The sequence below is a fragment of the Panthera onca genome, chromosome A3, assembly GCF_046562875.1.
Source record: "Panthera onca isolate mPanOnc1 chromosome A3, mPanOnc1 haplotype 2, whole genome shotgun sequence".
NCBI classification, from domain to species: domain Eukaryota; kingdom Metazoa; phylum Chordata; class Mammalia; order Carnivora; family Felidae; genus Panthera; species Panthera onca.
The window spans coordinates 63,113,417-63,132,655 of record NC_138341.1 but is presented as its reverse complement, the minus strand read 5'-3'; the positions used below and the strand labels follow the sequence as shown (position 1 = coordinate 63,132,655).

At 38.0% G+C, this 19,239-nt stretch overlaps 1 long non-coding RNA gene across 3 annotated transcripts; it reads right to left on the bottom strand.

Annotated features, from left to right (window-relative positions):
* Positions 1–13,091: 13,091 nt before the first annotated feature.
* On the bottom strand, positions 13,092–18,868 carry LOC132661128 (uncharacterized). Of its 3 annotated transcripts, none has more exons than XR_014137363.1 (5): positions 18,590–18,868; positions 16,175–16,326; positions 15,043–15,185; positions 14,442–14,573; positions 13,092–14,043 (listed from the first exon to the last, which is right to left on the bottom strand). It is a non-coding gene; the product is annotated as an uncharacterized LOC132661128 (long non-coding RNA). The 3 variants fall into 3 exon arrangements; XR_009602072.2 differs by having other exon boundaries at positions 13,092–14,047; positions 14,453–14,573; XR_009602074.2 differs by lacking the exon at positions 16,175–16,326 and having other exon boundaries at positions 13,092–14,047; positions 14,453–14,573.
* Between the last annotated feature and the right edge of the window lie 371 nt (positions 18,869–19,239).

Below are 19,239 nucleotides of genomic sequence, written 5' to 3'. Positions count from 1 at the left end.
GTCTGGGTTATTTATACTGATGTGGGTGTTATCTTTTTACCATTGGATGCCCAGGATTCTCCTATTCTGTCATCTTCCCTGGAATTCTCTAAAAGAGATATTTTTAGTCATCCAGGCAAAACCAAATCAAAACAAACAAAAAGCAAGTAAGCTGTAATCTAGAAAAATCATGCTAGCCTCAGACTTACCAAGCAGCATTCAGTTCCAGAAAACCAAAGAAAAATGTCTATATCTCCTACTGTTAAGAATTGTGACCTAAGATGCTCATCATCTAGGTATAAAAGCCAAACATATTTTTAAGGACACAAGGACTGGACGAGTACAACATCTGTGAGCCCATCCTGAAATAAAGAACACATAAAGGTGAATACCAGGCAACAAAGAAAAGAATTAAAATAAATAACTCAAGAGTGGAGAAATGATTGATAATGATTCTTGACTTTAGTTAAACATAAGCCTCAGATAACTAGTAGTGGAAATTCAGTTTTGAGGACTGAGTTTAAATGTTGTATATCTTGATGATGCAAAAATAATACCATAAGAATAAAACATCAGGAGACACAAAAAGGAGAAGTGGGAAGGGATGGAGTTTGGTTTTTTTTCTTATTTCTTAAAGAAAGTCAAAACTTTCTAAACGTGAAGTTTAAAAATATAACCAGTATTTATATAACATTTATCTTAAATTCAGAAGTCTATGTTTTTAAACAACATAAAGAATAAGTGTTTAGAGTTGAGCATTTCTGTCATATATTTAAGATGTGTGTGTGTGTGTGTGTGTGTGTGTGTGTGTGTGTGTGTGTGTATACATACATTTTTTTTTTTTCTGTAGGAAGAATAATAGATGTTTAGGTCTTTATCCCCAAGACTTGTAAATATGTTATTATACATGTAGGGTTGCAGATAGAATTAAGGTTGCGGCTAATCAGTTGACCATAAATTAGAGAGATTATGCTGGCTTATCTGATTAGGCCCAATGTAATCACAAAAGTCCTTAAAAATGGAAGAAGGAGGCAGAAAGTCAGAGTGATGCAATCTGAGAAGGTCTCAACTAGCCCCCGCTGGCTTTAAAGAGGGAGAAAGGGGGCCACAAGCTGAGGAAGCTGGGGAGCATCTAGAAGCTGGAATAGGCAAGGAAACGGATTCTTCTTTGGAGTCAACAAGAAGGAGGCTGACACCTTGATTTTAGCCTCATGAAACTTGTACAGAACTGTAAGATAATAAATTTGTGTTGCTCTAAGCCACTGAGTTTGTGGTAGTTTTGTATAGCAGCCATAGGACCCAATATGTATATCAATCTGTGTACATGCAAATTGATATAAAAATGTTGTTCGATTACCGTTAAGGATGCATCTAAAAGAGAAGATAAGTAGTTTTTCTATGGGAGTGACGGTGGGGCTTATAGCTCTACCATCTTTTAACAGCCACATAGCGGTATATATTTGAACTCTTAAGGAAGTGGAATCAACAGAGAGTAAAAGTAGAAGTTGGCATTAATTCCCCAATACCACTTACTTCACATTTTGGAAATCCAATTTAAAACTATAGACTCATGAGATTGAATAACGGACTTGACAAAGTATTTATTCTGCTCTGGCTGAGAGAAGTGGAGGTGGGAGTTGGGGGGTGGAGAAGGCAACACTGTCCAAAGCTAGTGCTCATGCCATAGGACTTGCTTCTAAGAAAGGAAGACACTTGCATTGGTGAATTTTGAGAATTCTCTGATCTGCCAAACAAGGATTTATTGAAACTTTCAAAGTCAGATTCCCCTTTGATGCCAGAAAAATTATATACGTTCTCTCCTTTCCCCAATTTCACTCTCCTTTTCTCTCTTTTAAACATTTTAACTGTAAGGCGTTATATTGCTAGTATTGTTGAGTTTAAGTGGAAACCTAACATGGGATATTTATTTTTGTGATATTATTTTTGAAAAAAAGTAGAAAATAATGAGTGCTTCCAAAAATATTTTCCCTATTGAGCTTGCATTTCTTTTGCTTTGTTTTTGTTATTCTGATTTGATCTCTGTATGGACTGTGGTTTCACAGCTGAGCCTATGCTAAGCCTGACCCTTCCAAGAGAGTAACATTTTTGTATATTCTTTTGGCAAAATACATATTCAAAGATTGATATTCCCACTTTTCTTGGGTGCTTTAATGGGCAGTTTGACTCGACATCACAGTTCTCAAAGTCTAAGAGGATATCCTAACTTGGACAAAAAAAAAAAACAACAACAAACATATATACAGGGTTAGGAAAAAATACAATGTGTAGGAGCTAAAAGGCTTGATTTTCTTGGCTGGCAAAATATATTTTATGCAATTCCAGAGTTGAAGTAAAGACAAATGAATGTCCCCATAGTGTAATCACCGAGTTGAAAAATCAGGTGACTTCAGACTTCAAATTCCCTTTTAGCCCAGTAAGTTTTATGTTTTTTTTATATTTTGGTTGGTGGATGAGTCAATGTTTAAATGGTCATTCATCATTTACCATATAAAAGAAAAGCTATTACCTGAAACTCATTTTTACAGTTGCAGGAAAACAGAAATAATCATTTTCAAGGACCTAAAGCTGTTTCTTGAACAATGTCATCATTTTATCCTTATTTTACTTACTATTTACTTATATATGAGCCAGTTTTTGAGTCTGTACCCTGCAAGTTCTGGCTGTAAACAGTTTCCACCAACTTTGCAGCAAGTGAGGAAAGGGAATTTGACTTTCCTGAAATCAGAGTTATCTTTCAGACAGACTCAAAGAACTAGACCAAAGGCATAAAGGCAGCTATAAGCAGGCATGGCCCCCATCATGGGCCATGCAGGGTTAATTCTAGATAGCTAGGAAACTACATAGTTAGGAGGCTATTAAAGTGTGTCTACAGGAAGTTATTGCCCTTATTCGCAGGGTGGCCCTGTGGTTTTTTTCCAGATATTTCAATAATCGTCATTTCAAATGTATAGATCTGAGTTTTGTGAATATTTGCTGTCTTTTCTATGAATGAAATGAAGTAATCTATTGGTATGCATAAAGTAATAATGATATATAAGGAAGTTGGACAGTGGTCTTCATGAAAACTGATAAGAGTGCCTTCATGGAAAGTCTACAGGAGAGAGGGCTTGGTGCTTTAGAAAGAGTATAGACACTCTAGAATCACCTAGACTTGGTTGCAAGTCTTCCTCTGCTGTTTAATAACTGCACGAATACAAGCAATTTAGTGGACCTCTTTTGGCTGTATTTTTCTTAAGTTCATAAACAGGAGAAGTAACACTGTATCAGAGAGTAGCTGTCAGTGTGAAATAAAACATTCAAAAAGCCCTGCTAAGCTAGCTGATATGCCATAGGAGCTCAATAAATGTTAACTCAATCCTGCTTAGTCACTCTGAGATCCAAGAATTCTCTTTGGTTGGGTCAGAACAACAAGCCAACTATGGATACTCTTGAAATGTGATCCCGGGCTAAACATAATTCAAGCCTACACTAAACCATGTGGAATATACATAATGTATCTTGTTTTAGTCCCAAATCCTCACCTCTCCTTCTCTCTTCTAGGAACACCTGTTGGGTACCAACCCAACAATATATCAGGGACCATGCTAGACCCTTGTATGTTTCATTTCCTTTAATCATTATAACTGAAATAAAGGAGCAGTTGTTTTCCAAGTTACTACAGAGGGGACTGAATTTCTGAGAAACAAACTAGCTCAAATTTGCACAGCTAATTAATCAGAATTCTGTCTTCAAATCATGTCCCATTTTACCAGTCTACCTCCTTCTAAGTTTTGTGATGTCAGAAAAGTTTCTGAGGTGTAGTTTCCATAAATCATCCAGAGTGTTTACCATAGCAAATTAATCAACACATAAACAAAAAGTAGAGTCTTAGTATTACTCTGCAGCCAATGGATATTGGCAACACAAACAATTTTGTGCTTCTCTTGGCTAACTGGTCGATAGCACTGTCCTGGGTGTCAGAGACATGGTGTCATAATATGCCAGGCAGGGAGGAGAACCGCCACCAATGATCAGATGGTCCATAGAGAGAATGTGGGAGGCAAAGCTGGAAACGGGCATAGAACTAAGCTGAAAACAATCACAAGGCTAAGAATGTGGACTTTGTTCTTAGTGGTTTCCTGCCGCTGCCTTGTATCTATACTCATGTCCACTTTTCTACCACCTTTTCTAGGCTTCCAAGAAATACGAGCAAGAGGACAAAGTTACCACATGTACATCGTTTATTAAAGTGTCTGTCCATTTATTAAATGTTGTTCAGATCTGCTTGCACTCTCTGATCAGCAGAGCCAGATAGTGTGTAAACACCTAGGACCCTTGAATTCCCTCCCCTGAAGTCTAGACTTAAGTTAGGCCTGAGCAGTTTTCTGTTTTCCCAAAGCCTTTCTATAACCCACGAAGTCCTCCAAGCCCATAGTTTTCATCCAAGGAAATAGAGAAGGAGAGGAAAGGAGGGTGATGCATTAGACATTTTTACCCTTTCACTTTCCCTCCCAAGAGCTGAGGTCTTAGGCTCCCATGCGTCCCTATGAATCCACAGTAGACTCTCCCTAAAGGTAGAATAGGCACGTAATGGCCAGCAAGGACCCTTTTATTACAAAATACATTGAGAAGGTAGTTGCACCTTTATAATCAATTACTTGGTAGAATAAAGAACGAGAAAATTTTAAGATGAAACTAGTAACTTGCAATAGAAGCGAATCTGTATTTTAGTTATCAGAAGGACACTTATGCACATTTGAAGAATAGAGATAGTGATGTATCTAGTTGGGAGACTCAGCCTCCAGACAATTCTTAGTGTGTTCAATGGGATTTAAGGACCCACTGAAGTCTTTATGCAGCCTCCCCACAGGGGACAGACTCAACCACAGGTCAAGAACCCCTACCCATGGTAATGGGGAGCTACTGAAGATCATGATGAGTTATAAAAAATGATGTTTCAAGGAAATAGAAAGATCACTAGAGATATAAGAGGCTGACTATAGGGAGACTGATTGATGCTTACATTATTCTAAATATGAGGTTTGGGGGTCCAGGCCTAAGTAGTAGCAATAAAAACAAAATTTAGTTGACAGATAGAGAGGATTGGTACATTTGTTTTTTTATTTATTTTTATTTTTTGCTACTTGGATGTTGGAAGAAAATGAGAGACTCCAACTTTTCAAGTCCTAGTGATAGGGAGGATGATGGTAGTGAACCATCTTCTTTGGAGAAAAGATAATGTCAGCCCCAGCTATCTTGAAATAATGGTAGTATATTTGCTAGGTGGAAGTAGGGATGCTCAGCAAGCAGTTAGAAGTATGTGTTTGAAGTTCGAAAGAAAGGTCATGACTATGGATGGAGGTTATGGAGTCATTGCAGAAGAAACAATTAAGACCATAAGAGACCAAAAATGTACTCTTTGAGTGAAAGAATGCAGAACTGGACCAGTTAAAGATGAATCTAGAGTCTACCAGGGCCAGCCAACTCTTCCTGTAAAAGGCCAAAGAGTAAATATTCTAAGTTTTGTGGGCCAAAGGTCTCTGTTGCAACTACTTAACTATGTCATTGTACAGCAATATGTAAATAATAAATTGGCATGGATGTGTTCCAATAAAAAGCTATTACAAAATCAGGTGACTGCCTAGATTCGGCCCAAGAACTTTAGTTTGCTGACCTCTGGTCTAGAAACTTAAGCTCCATGAGGGCAAGAACCGTGCCTATTTGGCTTACTACTGTATGCTGGATGAAGGCTATGTTGAGATGATTATGTCTGTATTTAGCTTTGTTGGGGCAACAGAGAAAACCAGGAGCATCTAATTGTCATGAGAACTGTCAGGATTGTGTGATATAGACAAAATGAAGAAAAGAGTGTGCCGAAAAGAAAAGTCTAGTAATGATGACTGTGATAGATTTTGAAGAATGAGGAGTTAGAAATTATTTTGGCAATTAAAACAAGTCAGATACTGAGGTATACATGATAAGAATAAAAGGTCACCGGAAAGGTATCAAAGAAAAGATATAACCATGCAAAATAACCTGGGTGCGGGACACAAGTAGCTTAATGGAGGAATTTGCATGGTTTAACTCCAGTAGTTAGGGTGCTTAACATGTTTAGATTTTTAGTCAAAAGATATTATTTTAATTATAGCCCCAAATCTGTGGATTAAATTTTTATAAATCTAACAACATGATTTTGCGAACTATTTGAGGGAGAGTCAGTCAAACTTGTTTTTTGATGTTATGTAGATGAAATAACCAGCTTGCCTGATTTTTTTAAGTAGTTGTGTTGATATTTGTCAAGAACTTTCTTTAGCTATTTTTCTCTAAATTTGTGAGCTTAACTTTTATGAATTTCCAACTTTGCATTATGAAGTCAAGATTAAACATATGATTTAAATATTTTCATTTTATTATCAGTTTCCAACATTTACTTATTCCTTCCAGATTATCCCACACAGAGCTATTGGAATTACTCCATGATGATTTCAAAGAAAATTTTCTTCTCTAAACACTCTTATCCCAAGGTAAATTGATGGATTTCTGATGAATAAATTCCAGGAGGAAAGCATCAGCATTTTTTACTTCAATTCAGAGTATTTAATTCCTACACCCTTAACTGTGGCCACCTGTCATTCTAAGTTTATGCAGTAATGTTTAACAATGGAAAATTATTATTTTTTTCATACAATGTTGATCACCTTTGTGTCATTTGATACCTAGTGTGTTTAGTTTGTTATGCCAAATGCAAGTGGGAGAAAAACAACACTATAAACATGTCTAATCATGTCATTGAAGCTTTTCTTGGAATAATTGGAGTGTGATGATGGAGCAGGGAGAAAAGAGGGAATGGAAATTGAGGAAAAGGGTCTCAGCCTGAATTTTCCAAATTGGCTATTTATCTGGTTAATTCTTCATCTTTCCTCATCACCATGTCTGAATTGAGAAAATCTTCCTAATGATAATAAACTATGTCAAGAACAGATGGCTGATTTGATGTGATGAAAATAGCTGTGTCAATTGAGGGTATTTTTTTTTTTTCTTACCCGTTTTGCTTTTCATCACTCTGGGGTTGGTGGTTCACGTGTTGTTTTTTTTTTTCTTTTACAGAATCTACCCAATGTAATATGGTGTATCTCTCCCCAAAAACAGAGTAGACCCTTTTCTCTGAAAGAAGGGATGGAGAAATGGTTTAAAAAAAAAAAAAGCAATTATCACTTTTCCCACCTTTTCAGCTTTAGCTAAGTTACTTTTGGAAGGATCAGTTTATAACAAATGTTTAATGTCAGGAATTTTGCAGTTTCATAGGCCCTGACAGCTTGGCATGAAAAGAGGTGGCATTATGTCAATTGTAAATGAGTATGCTATTTACATACTAATTAAACTTTGCACTAGTGGGGTGAAAGAATGTCATTTGGAGCACCCCAGATATTCTGTTTATATCATTGTTGTCTATATAAAGAGCCTATTGTTTGGCATGTCACAGCCTCATTCCGTAAATGCCATCTTATAACCTTGAAGTACTTAAAAAATATTGCCCCACTGATGGGCAAAGCAAACAGAATCACTGTATCTAAAAGCAAAGGGAATTCTCAGATTCACCTTGCTTCGTAATAGCGCCAAATTTGATGATGGTGGTGGTGGTGGTGATGGTGATAGTAATAGCTTTTATCTATCGCTTCCTCTATGCCATGCCTGTGGCATTTTGCCAAGTGATTTTCATATGTTAACTTGCTTTCTCTTCAAGGTAAGGTGGGAATAGTTATTACACCCTTTTTACACATGAGGAAACTGTAGTTGTACAGTCTGTGAGGACCTTAGGACTCCATTGTGTGCTGTTATTCACCATACGATACTGCTTTCTGCTCTGCCGTGTCACTGATCCACAGAGGGTCCCCTGATGTCAGATGTGGCCAGGGTTACTGAAAACATACCAAGGGCAGGAGCGTTGCTTATCATCTCAGTCCATTTACTTAAGGAAGGAGGTGAGAAACAATAAACAGCATATGCGTATTCCCCAGTATATTATTCCTTATTTATATCAGAGGTACGTCACAAATACAGGCTCACCCTACATACATATTTACCACTGCCTTTCAGCTACATCTTCTCCTATTTTGTACCAAGGCCGGATGCCCAGTCTGTTGGTCGTGCTGTTACATCCAATTCCACGTGTGCTCTAGGAACCTGACTCAGGAACACTGGTAATGTGTCTGTTAACTTCTAAAATGAAAAATGATTAATAGCCTATTGAGCAATTTTATTCTCCTGCTTCACGTCTGCAGAATGTAGTTTATTGGATTTAGCTAAAGACATTTTTTCTCACTGGATGAGGAGCAGAATCAACGTTATATCATACCTGTGTGGGAGTTGGCGTAACAAGATTTGCAGCGATAAAGAGCAAGATCAGAACTTTTCCTGGCTGGGTTGGTGGAATGAGCTCACCATCCGTGTGGATATTTATACCCCACTGTCGAGAGTGCAGATTTGGCACTCCTTGGCATTGTCAACAGAGTGCTGGTCTGTACTTCTTTCTTCTTTAAAAATGACAGAACAGAAAGCTTAGATAGTTGACATTGAAATCACTTGCCAAGAGAGGGTTGAACATATGATCCTGTAGAGCTTTTTTTTCCTCACTATTTTCAACAATCTTCAAGGTTGAAATAATTCCATAATAGAGTCAAAAATCCAGGGGAAGAAAAGAAAGAAAATATACTTCAGCTCTCCATCATTCCAACTACCATACCACATTTCATGAAATGTGACATAGTTTTGCTCCACAACCTCGCCAAAGGAAAAAAAAAAAAAAAGGAAAAACCTAAATTTTAAGCTGATAACTCGAATGGTTCCAGAGATATCAACTTGTGAAAAGTCACAATTTTGTATTGTGCTGAAAAGCCACCTTACAACACAGGGACTACCATCACTCTTTAATATCCAGCAGAGCCCCCCGCTGTGCTTTGTCAGTCACTAGCAACATCCAAGTCTTCCCGTAAAAGTAATTCACACTTTTTTCACAACACTGTTGCTTTAATTACCACTGAACTCTGCTGATGCTCAGGCAGGCCTGGCAGGACCAAGGGAGGGTCAGAGCCACAAAAGAAGCAAATAGCTTTTTTCCTCCTTACTTTATTATTAACAAACCATCTTTGATGGAAATGTTCCTAGTTCTGAGGCCTAGACTTAACTCTGGGTCCCTTGGTGTATTCGTTATCAAAAGAGACCCACAGATGTCATTCTGAGAGATAGAGACGGAGAGAAACATTACCTATAATCCTAATTAGAAATTAGAAATTTTGGTAAAGGACAGACTTAGCTATTCAAAACTGGCAAACACTGATTGCATTTCTCATATAGCTTTCATTTCCCACAAATGAATATAGATTTCGTACTGTACCATCTTGCTGGACAAACGTCAATTTATCTACTTATTTACTGTGGATTTTTTTGTTTCAGGATTAGTTGACACAATAAATCATGTACCAAAGGAAACTACAGAACTGCCAAAATCTACCAGTGCATAAAAGTGATACAAAGAGCCTATGTATGCTTTATAAATAATATGACAGCAATATGATAGGCATAACATCTTATGTGCATAAGGCACCTTTCATTCCATGTCACAAAATATTTCTCCAATAAAACTGTCCCTGTGAAACCAGCTTTCACAGTCTCTTTCACATAGAATATGAGGGTGGCTATCACTAACTTCATACATACTTTTAAGGAAGAAATAAATAGGTCTGTGACCCTAGGCAAATGTCTTAGACTGCTAAGCTTTCTCCTGGCTCTAAAATTCTACATTTAAGACATTATAACCTAAAGTTACACCTGCATCATCAAGTAATTAATGCTACTGTTGTTTATCATTTATCATTTACTAATTCATGAGCTGATTTGTCACCACGGTGCAGGGTTTAGCTTGAGAGTGTGGTGCTATGATAAATTAATTAATATAGGTGGAATAATCATCAGCTCCTTTGCAGTCCAATTGACTCATATTCCGGGTCCCCTATGATTTGGTCCCAACCTTTTTAAATAGATGTCTTTACTCTCATCTATGTAAACCCTATGGTTCAGTGGTTCCAAACTCTGATTGATCATCAAATTTTCTTGGGGGAGGGCATTTAGTAAATTGGAACATCTTAGAAGTGGGATGTGGAATCTGTCACTTTAAGGGGGTTCTTGGAGTTCCAGATAACATGTTAGGTTTGAATAATTTCTTGAATCAAACTTTTCTGCTTATTTCCTTACTTCCAATATTTCTCAGCATCTTCTGCAGAAATCTTGCTCATCTTTTGAATCCTACTTCAAATAGCACACGTCTCATATAGGATTTACTGGTTTCTTCAGCTGCTAATAGTCCCTGCCTTCTTAAAATGCTGATAGTCCTATATACATTACCCAAGACTTTTTAAACCTTGTACGACAAATTGCCATTACCCATATTTTTCTCTTTATCTGTGTGCATACGTTTGTCTTATTAAAATATAAGATTTTTTCACCCAACAATAGGTTACAACATTCTTCTTTGAATTCACATAATATAGAGAATGCATCCTAACTGTTGGTGGAATGAATACCTGAATTTTATGTAGCATGTAAGACTGCAAGCAAAGTTAAAACGACTAACCCTTTTTATATGTTCATTTATATGACACAGACACTGTGTAGCAGGCTGATTTTTTTTCAAAGGTGGCTGACCCAACATATATTCCATCCCATGTGGAATATGCTATCCCAACTCCTTAAAGTGTAGAAAATTATGTTGAGAATCTCCCCACTGAGAAGTGGGGTCTTTGTTCTCATGCCTTAAACCTGGGCACATCTTTATAAATGCTTCAACTAAAAACACTGTGATGGAAGTGACTCTCTGTGACTTCTAGAGGTAGGTCCAACTCCTTCCTGGATCTCTCTCTTGGGAGCCACACCTTGAGAGCCCAGAACTGATGGGGAAGGAATCTGGCTGCTGTGGAGCCTCCATCCTGGAGAGATATCAAAGGAACTACATGGTGATTAAAAGACCCTCAGTGTTCTCCGTCCCCCAGCAATTTTGTTAATGTTTGGGGCCCCAAACATCATGTAGCAGAGAGAAGCCATTACCAGTCTTCCCTAATTCCTGATGCACAGAATCCATGAGGGTGACATATGGCCATTCTATGCCACCATATTTTGGGGTAATTTCTTACTTAGAAATAGTCATTGGAACACACCTAATGGGAGGCACTAGAGATCCAGAATGAGTAAGATAAACTATGTATCCACTTTTATGAACGTTATATTTTATGATAACAAACCAAAACAAATACACAAACAAGAAAGAAACCTATCATCTTGTTAATTTAAACTGTTCTGTTTATTTTAAGGGCTTTATTAAGGCATATTTGACAGACAATAAATTGCACATATTTTGAAGCACAGAAGTTACACAAGTTTTGACATATATATGCACCTGTGAAACCATCACTATGCTGAAGATAATTAACATATCTATCACCCTCAAAGTTTCCTCATCTCCCATTGCAATCATTTCCTGCACTCAAGCAACCACAGGCCTGTTTTCTGTCACCTGAGATTCATTTGCATTTTGTAGAATTTTATATAAATTATAAACGTACTGTGTTCCCGTCTTTGTCTAGTTTTTTTTTTTTTACTCAGCATAATTATTTTGAAATCTATGTCTTTGTTGCATATACCAATTGCTATTCCTTTTTATACTAAGTACTATTCCATTGTATAGATATGTTACATTTTCTTCCCACATTTGTGTTGTTTCCAGTTTGTGGCTTTGATGAACACAGCCGTTGCCATAAACATCATGAGCAAGTCTTTGTATGGATATATGTTTTTATTTTTCTTGAGTAAATAGGAGTAGAATGGTTTTTCCTCTGTACTGTAGCCCAAGAACTCACTCAAGGGAGTGAGGTGGAGCAAACTTAGGGTTCGCCTCATTTGCTTCCCGTCTCTCAGATATCATTCACTTTAGTTGCTTAATGTCCAATGTCTTCAAAGCTGTATATATAGATTCATAAATTCTTCCTTATTTTCAGTTGTTTCCGGTGGGAGGGTAAATATGGTCTGTGTTACTCCGCTTTGGTTCTGTCTCCTTTAAACTCCCTCCAGGTTAAGGAACTAAGAGGCAGAAGAATATCCACCTCCTCTTTGTGTCTCCCAGAAATTTGTTTTACAAATGCTATCGGGCATTTGTGCCCTGCTGTAGAAGGCCTCTGGAGTTGGTCATGATGTCTGGTGTAAGCTCACAGTTTTGCAGCTTACTAGCTGTGTGACTTTGAATGAGTTACTTAGCATCTCCAAGCTTCAGCTTTCTCATCTCTATCACTTTAACATCAATAAAAACAACAACAGCGGCAGTAGTCATAAAAATAATAGCAACCATAATCATTTCATAAGGTTGGTATAAGGTTAGAAGACAACTCATAAAAAATACAAAGCACGATGTTTGGAACCTCAGAGGCTCTCAATAAATGCTGCTGATTATTACTTGTATGATTTTGGGACCACACCCTCAGAAAAAAGAGAAATGGTGTCAGATCCTTGGATAAAAGGAATATGGCAAATAGCCCTAATATTGTTGTGGAAATACTTAGTAATAAAAGGAGGTGCCTCGTACACTATGAGTAAAGGCTCTGGGTTTCATTCCTTTTTCCAAATCCCATCACTAGAGAATTGACATTCTGCAAGCTTTACACACAAAAGCTTCAAGAAATTCAGTCAACTCATGTTAGGGATCTGGGAAAAGAACTTAAAGTTCGGTCAACAGAAATGATCCTCTCAGAGAAACTTGTTCTATCCACTAGGGCTGAAGGAGGGGAGATGTGATGTGGAGCCTAATGCAATTTGTAGAGTGAGTTTGCAGAGGGAAGCTCTCCATTTTGAACTGATTGAGGGTTTTCTGATTGTGCAAGCTCAGTAGCCAAACGGGTAGGCGAAGGCAGAGAAGGAACTTCTTAGACTCAATTTGCTGGTGAATACAATTTGTAAATAGGACGGTATTAAATAGCTACTTCAACTGTGTGTGTGTGTTTGTGTGTTGTCAGTGGAGAAATGAAATGGAATCTCAAATTTTTTTCTTTGTTTTATGGCGGTTTGAATCTTCATGTATGACCTGGTAGGTATAGACAATGTGGACTGCATGAGAGTTTGAAAGATCTTTAACTGATTGAAAAATTAAAATGATTAACATTAAAACCACAACAACCACTTTTTAAGGACGCTTCTTGAAATTGTGTCTATGCCAAATGCAAGGCTCCCGTGTGCTCTGATATGACTGGGGCCACCTGAAGCTGGTGAAACAACAAAGAGGAACTTTGATGCCCAAACAGGATCTCTGGGTTGTAAGACAGCATTTTTGATACTTCTCCTTGCAATACTGTTTCTAGATCCAGGCAGAAGCCGCCCCTGCCTTAACCCTGTGCTTTGCTGAGCTCATTGTGTTACTTCTTGGTCCCATTTTAGTTCTCATTAATGAGTCAGTTGTGCAAAGTACCAAGAAACATTCCCAACTGGATCTTGAACTCCTGCCCCCTTCTAGGCCATGCTCAAGATATACTAGACCCCCAAATTCCTGACCCAGGTGGCCCTAAACCCACTTCTAGGGTCTGTGCAGTCCTCTCTCCTGGGTCCATTTTCTCAGAGGTGGACCTTACCAATGGCCTCTACACCCCCAAGAGCTGAGTTGTGGACTGAACATGGAAATGTAGGAAGATGTGTCCACACACATTAGGAGCCTCATAATGCAGGGATGGGAAGAATAGGCTGGAGTAAGGCTTCCCTCTTCTGCCAATTCCAACAAAGAACTCCAAGGGGCCCAAAGATTCTAAATTGACACCTGGACTTCTGGATTGTCATTACATTGTTCTTGTATCCATCAACATAAGAAGATAGAATCCATTTTAGTCAATAGTTTCCTAGTTTGAATTGTAATGTTAAAATATTTTGCCACTGCAGTATGTGGGCCTCCCTTTGTGTTCTTCCTCCAGGCCCTTTAAATGTTAGGGGTCATTCTTACTTTGTGATAGGTTTTTCTTTCTCTTGGTTGCTTATCTTCTTCCTGTACAATGGAAAGATAAAACAGAGGTCAGAGAGACAAAAAACTGATGAGTCAGCCAAACCCTTCTGTCCTAAGGTGTCTACCTTACGATCTGTTGTGTAATCACCACATCTGCAGCCTTCACAGACAATGAAATGCTTTCTTCTTTGGCACCTTCAGAGGAGGGTCAGTAGCACGGTCTTTAAGTCCCAGAACCCCTGGGTTCCTAGTCAGCCTTAATGTCTTCCCTATCCTCTCCACAAGCTATTTGAGATTCTCCACCTGCAGCATGGTTGCCAGTTGGTAATTTTCCCGTGGGAGATATCATGTGGTCTCAACACTGTCTATTGCCATCACCCTTTCCCCTCGTCCTCCTGCATCCACCTCCCAGTGCTCTTGGTTACCTTTGACGTACCCCCCACGCACATCTGGGGAGGTGGGGGAGTTCCTCCCCAGAAATGTTGACTTCCTTATCTTCTATCTTGTGAATACTGTCATCTTTTTCAAGTTGCAGCTTAGGATTTCCCTCTTCTTAGGGAACACCTCTCTGATGAAGTAGGAAGGAAGGAGGTTTGGAGTCATATAGCCCTGGATTCCAATTCAGTGCTTTGTTAACTTACTGACCATGTCACCTCACGCAGTTCACTCAAACTTTCAGAGCCTGAGCCTATCCATAAATAGGTATGAGGACTCTTCCCACATGTCTATTGGGATGATTAGGTGATGTGAGTGATGTAAAGCACCTGGAAGGTGTTTAGATCAATTCCTGATGTTGATGACTCAGGTCAACATAAGCACTTCTTCCTATGTGTTTCCCTGGTTCATAAAACAAACCCCAGATTCTGAACAGCAACATAAAGACACCAGGCCATGAAAAAAAAGTATAATGTATCTAAGGAAGGGCTACCAGCTTTTAATGGCTGGACTTTAGGGTACATTCAGAAAATGTGCTGAAGAGGTAGACTGAAACCACGATGAGACAGGCATTTTAGATTAAATGAAGAAATTTGACCTACTGCAATTTCTTAGAATTCCTGGAGTGGATGTGGAAACTTCCCATCTTCTTTAGATAAAGCATAATTAAATATCGTAAAACATTTCGGTTTAATGTATACGTGGTGATGATGTGTTGACAAGGAAAACTTTGGGACTTCATTGCCTACAACAGTGCAACAGGTTAGTGTTACCAAAGCATGCTTGCCAGAAGATCAGTGATAGGCTCTAAGAAAATAAGCTATGTCAAACATGGTGTCGTGCTTTGGATTAAGTGAGACTATTGTGTTGTTAATTCACATTTCCCCCCAAACTAGATAAACCATTTCATAAGGAATTTTCTTAGTGCTTATATTTCAGAATGAAATTCCTATGAATTTGGGATACTAATGATTTAGCCACATACCAAGTTGGAGTTTCTCCAGTGTGCATGTGCTTCTTATGAAAAGGAAGAAGGCAAGTTGCCAATCAAAAGGCTAGTTGCAGATTGAAGGCAGAGACCCGACTGGTGATAATTGTTGGCACAATGTCCTACACACAGACATACTCAGAAAACGCTATTGGGTCCAGTCAAGTCTTCCATATGACAACTAAGAGCCCTCCCTTGAAGACATGGCTTCAAGACATTTCTTTAACCTAGAGCTGAAAGAAAGGCAGCAGTATGGACAGTCTCCAATTAGCCAGAAGATTTTAATCTACTTTGCAGAACTAATCGAATGGTTGTGCTTCCCCAGCGTTCACGTGAATTGCACCCTAGCTGGAGGTTAACGGACTAAACAATAGTAGCAGCAATTAAGTGGATGTAAATGAATGTGATAGGCTAATTCTCACAAGGAGAACATCAATGTGTCAGTGTCAATGCTCTGGTGCCTGGAATAAAAGAGGAATTGACTGAAATGAAGAAGGTAATATGTAGCAATTTTGCTCAGATGTATATGCTCCAACTTGACTGTTCGGAAATTCCTTGGATGTAAGCAGGAGGAATAAAAATAAGTAACAACAGTAGTTCTCTTCTGTATAGCCTCTTGTGGGAGGGGAAGAAAGAAAACACCACACTTTCATATAAATACATTCAAGGTATTATACCTCACGGTGTACCTTAACTATGAAATAGATTGCAGGATATGGAATTGAGGAAAACACAAATCTACTTACAATAAGGGGAAGGACAGTTTCACGACCTGGGAAGCTGAGAATTCAAAAGAGGACAAACTTCCCTGGCCTTTTTCATATTTGGAAATGGAGACTGATCGACAGAATAAGCAGGCTGTAGAAGTTTATCGCTGCAGGGTTTCAGCAGAGTCTATCTAGAAAGACGGAAGTTGTGGAACAATAGGAAAACTTGAGGTTTTGCTTGCATTCAGCAAGCACTTTGGTACTTTGGGGAAATTTCTACTTCTGTAGAATGGGGTGTGGGGCTTGGCGGGAATGTGAAATCTGCAAAGGTTTCTGTAAATTCTTTAGGATCGAAGCATCCACAAACATTGTGTGAGCTGTTTGAAAGAAATGGGGTATTTCAATGCAATGAATATAGCCTGACTTCTTGCTTCCTGCTCCTCAGGGCATCTCAAACTACCTCTGGAATGCACTGGGTGAAGGAAGTCCTGTGTCCAGTCTTTTGGCAGGGGGTAAGCCACAATCTACCTTTCCTCATAAGTCTTCAGAGGACATCCCTGGGTATATTAGCTTCCTAGCCTTTGATGGACATATCATAGATGGGCCTGATTACTATCACAATGCTTAGTCTGCCAAATATCAAAGGATGGAAAAGGAGAGCACACCAGATGTGTAAAGGAAGAAAGACAGCGCAGTGTATGAGATGTAACAAGTCTTCTACTGGAGAATATTTTCTCAAAGGCAACTGAACGATTAGAGTAAACCAAGGGAAATCGATCAAGATTACCAGAGAGGTATATTGAGAGAATGAAAAAAAAAAAATCCATCATCTGGAAAAGAAAGGTGGATATGTATATTTATAAAGTTGTTTTTAGAGAACGTTCAGATGATTTTTAACAAGCATAGAGAATTCAAAGTTTTGAGAGTAGGTGAAGTCCAGTGAGGACCCAAATTATCTATCATGATACAAATATATTAACATTGAAACCGAAATAAAGCTATACATGAAGGAAGTGACCGAATAGTTTAGTTTTTAACTCTTCTGTTCCTTTTTAAAATTGCTTAATAGAAATCTATAAGTCCTCGTGTCTGCCGAGATCAAACCTATGACTTTGTCTCCTTATATGAATAAATTTTATTGGGAAAGTTTGAACTTGAAGAGCTAAATTATAAGGAGTAAATACAAATCCAAGTTTCGTTAACTTAGTTGCATAGCTGATTTAGATCAGTCTCCCTGCCCCATCTTTTGTAGACAAAGCCTCAAAGAAAGGTGAAAGTAATATTAGTGACATCTTATTTGGCCAATTTAGATAGAAGTATGACAAATATTATGCATTAGCAATTCCTTTCTAATGAAGCAAGAGGTGAAACAAAGGTGACGAGTAGTGTAAGTTGGACTTGCATGCCTCGATGATTTCAATGGAATCAGGCATTTTTTGAAGCACAGAATCTTTGAGGTTGTAATGCATCTGACCTGTATATTTACTGAATGTTTACACCTACATGTGAGCTGGCAGGAGGGAAGAAAAGAGAATGTAAAGTAAAAAGTTCGGGTAGTTTTAAATATTATTTGCCAATCAATTTAACACATCTATATACCGTAAAATACTCAAATCATTCTTATGAGCAGATAATGTGAAACAATAAAGCATGGGGTAATAAGGTAAAGCACACAACATACATTTAAAAGGAAGGAGAAGGTAGTGGCACAAGTTTGGCTCCCTTGAGATAGATTACTGGTTTTATCTGGAGGTGGAAGGCAGTGCCTTAGACACCCCTTATATCATACGACAAATGTGGAATTTGAGGAAATGTTCATCTGTTTTGCTATTATTTACACAGGCATATGGTCCCCGAAAGAATACACTCTTTATCTGTATAAACTAGGTAAATCTGTGTTTGTATTATGCTAAAGGTGAGTCAAGGAGATGGGTTAGAACTAGAAAACTTTATGCCTTCCTTTTTCGTAAGTCAGTGAAATACCAGGTCCAACGATTACCATGTTTCTGATGAAATGAAAAAAACAAAAGGTGTGATAGCAGATTTTAAAATAAATTCTGTTTTTGGATTCCTGATAAAGAATAAAGAAAATAGTATTTAATGTACAGCATGATTCAAAATAATTGAATACTAGAAATATACTAGGAGAGTACATTTTGGGTGCTCCATCCCACACAGAGGAAAACCATATGAGGAAAAGATATGTTAATTAGTTTGCTTCTATTCATCATTTCACTATGTATATCATATCAAATCATCATGTTATATACCTTAATATATTCATCTTTTATTAAACCCAAACAATAAAAAAGGAACATAGTCTCTCTTTGCTCGAATATACTTCTCTCAATTTCTGAATTTTGCTGCCATTTCCAAGGGAGTCAGGAGGGACTAAAAGGGAAGTTGAAGATATTTATCTTATTTTTATGGGAGAAGAAAATGTGATTCACTTACCTGAATATAAACAGTCATCATGCATGGAGGTCAGCATACATAGCATTAATTTGATTCTTAAAAAGGTGTGATGCCCTTAGGTTTGGCAAAACCAATGCAAAACATCTTGCATGGTGGATAAAACAGTATGAATTCTTTCCATCACGCCAAGAGCTACTTTAGATACTTGATGTATATCATCCTATTACATCATCATAATAAGTCAGTAAATTAATGTCATTGATTCCACTTTAGAAATGAGCAAACTGTTCCTCAGCGAGGGTAAGAGCCTTGTTAATGCTCTCCCAGCCAGTGAACAGCTAGGGCCAGGATTCCTACAGGTGAACTGCCCACTGAAAGGGCATTATGAAGTCGATGATGGTAATATGCATACATTTTGGGACAGCAGTCATTGCATTGAGTAACATTATTATCAGGAAATATCTTTGAGTTTTAAGATCCATCAATACATAAATGGCTTCTTCACAGGTGTCTTGTCATTGGAAGTATTTTAGGTATCACAAAGAATAATTTTATCATGGATCAAAATGGACCAGATACCTGAATATATCTCTTTGGAGGGGGGGCAAAATCAAATTCCCATGTTAATGCAAGGAGTATGATAGAAGGAAGGAAGGAATGAAAGAGGAAGGAAGGGAGAAAGGAAAGGA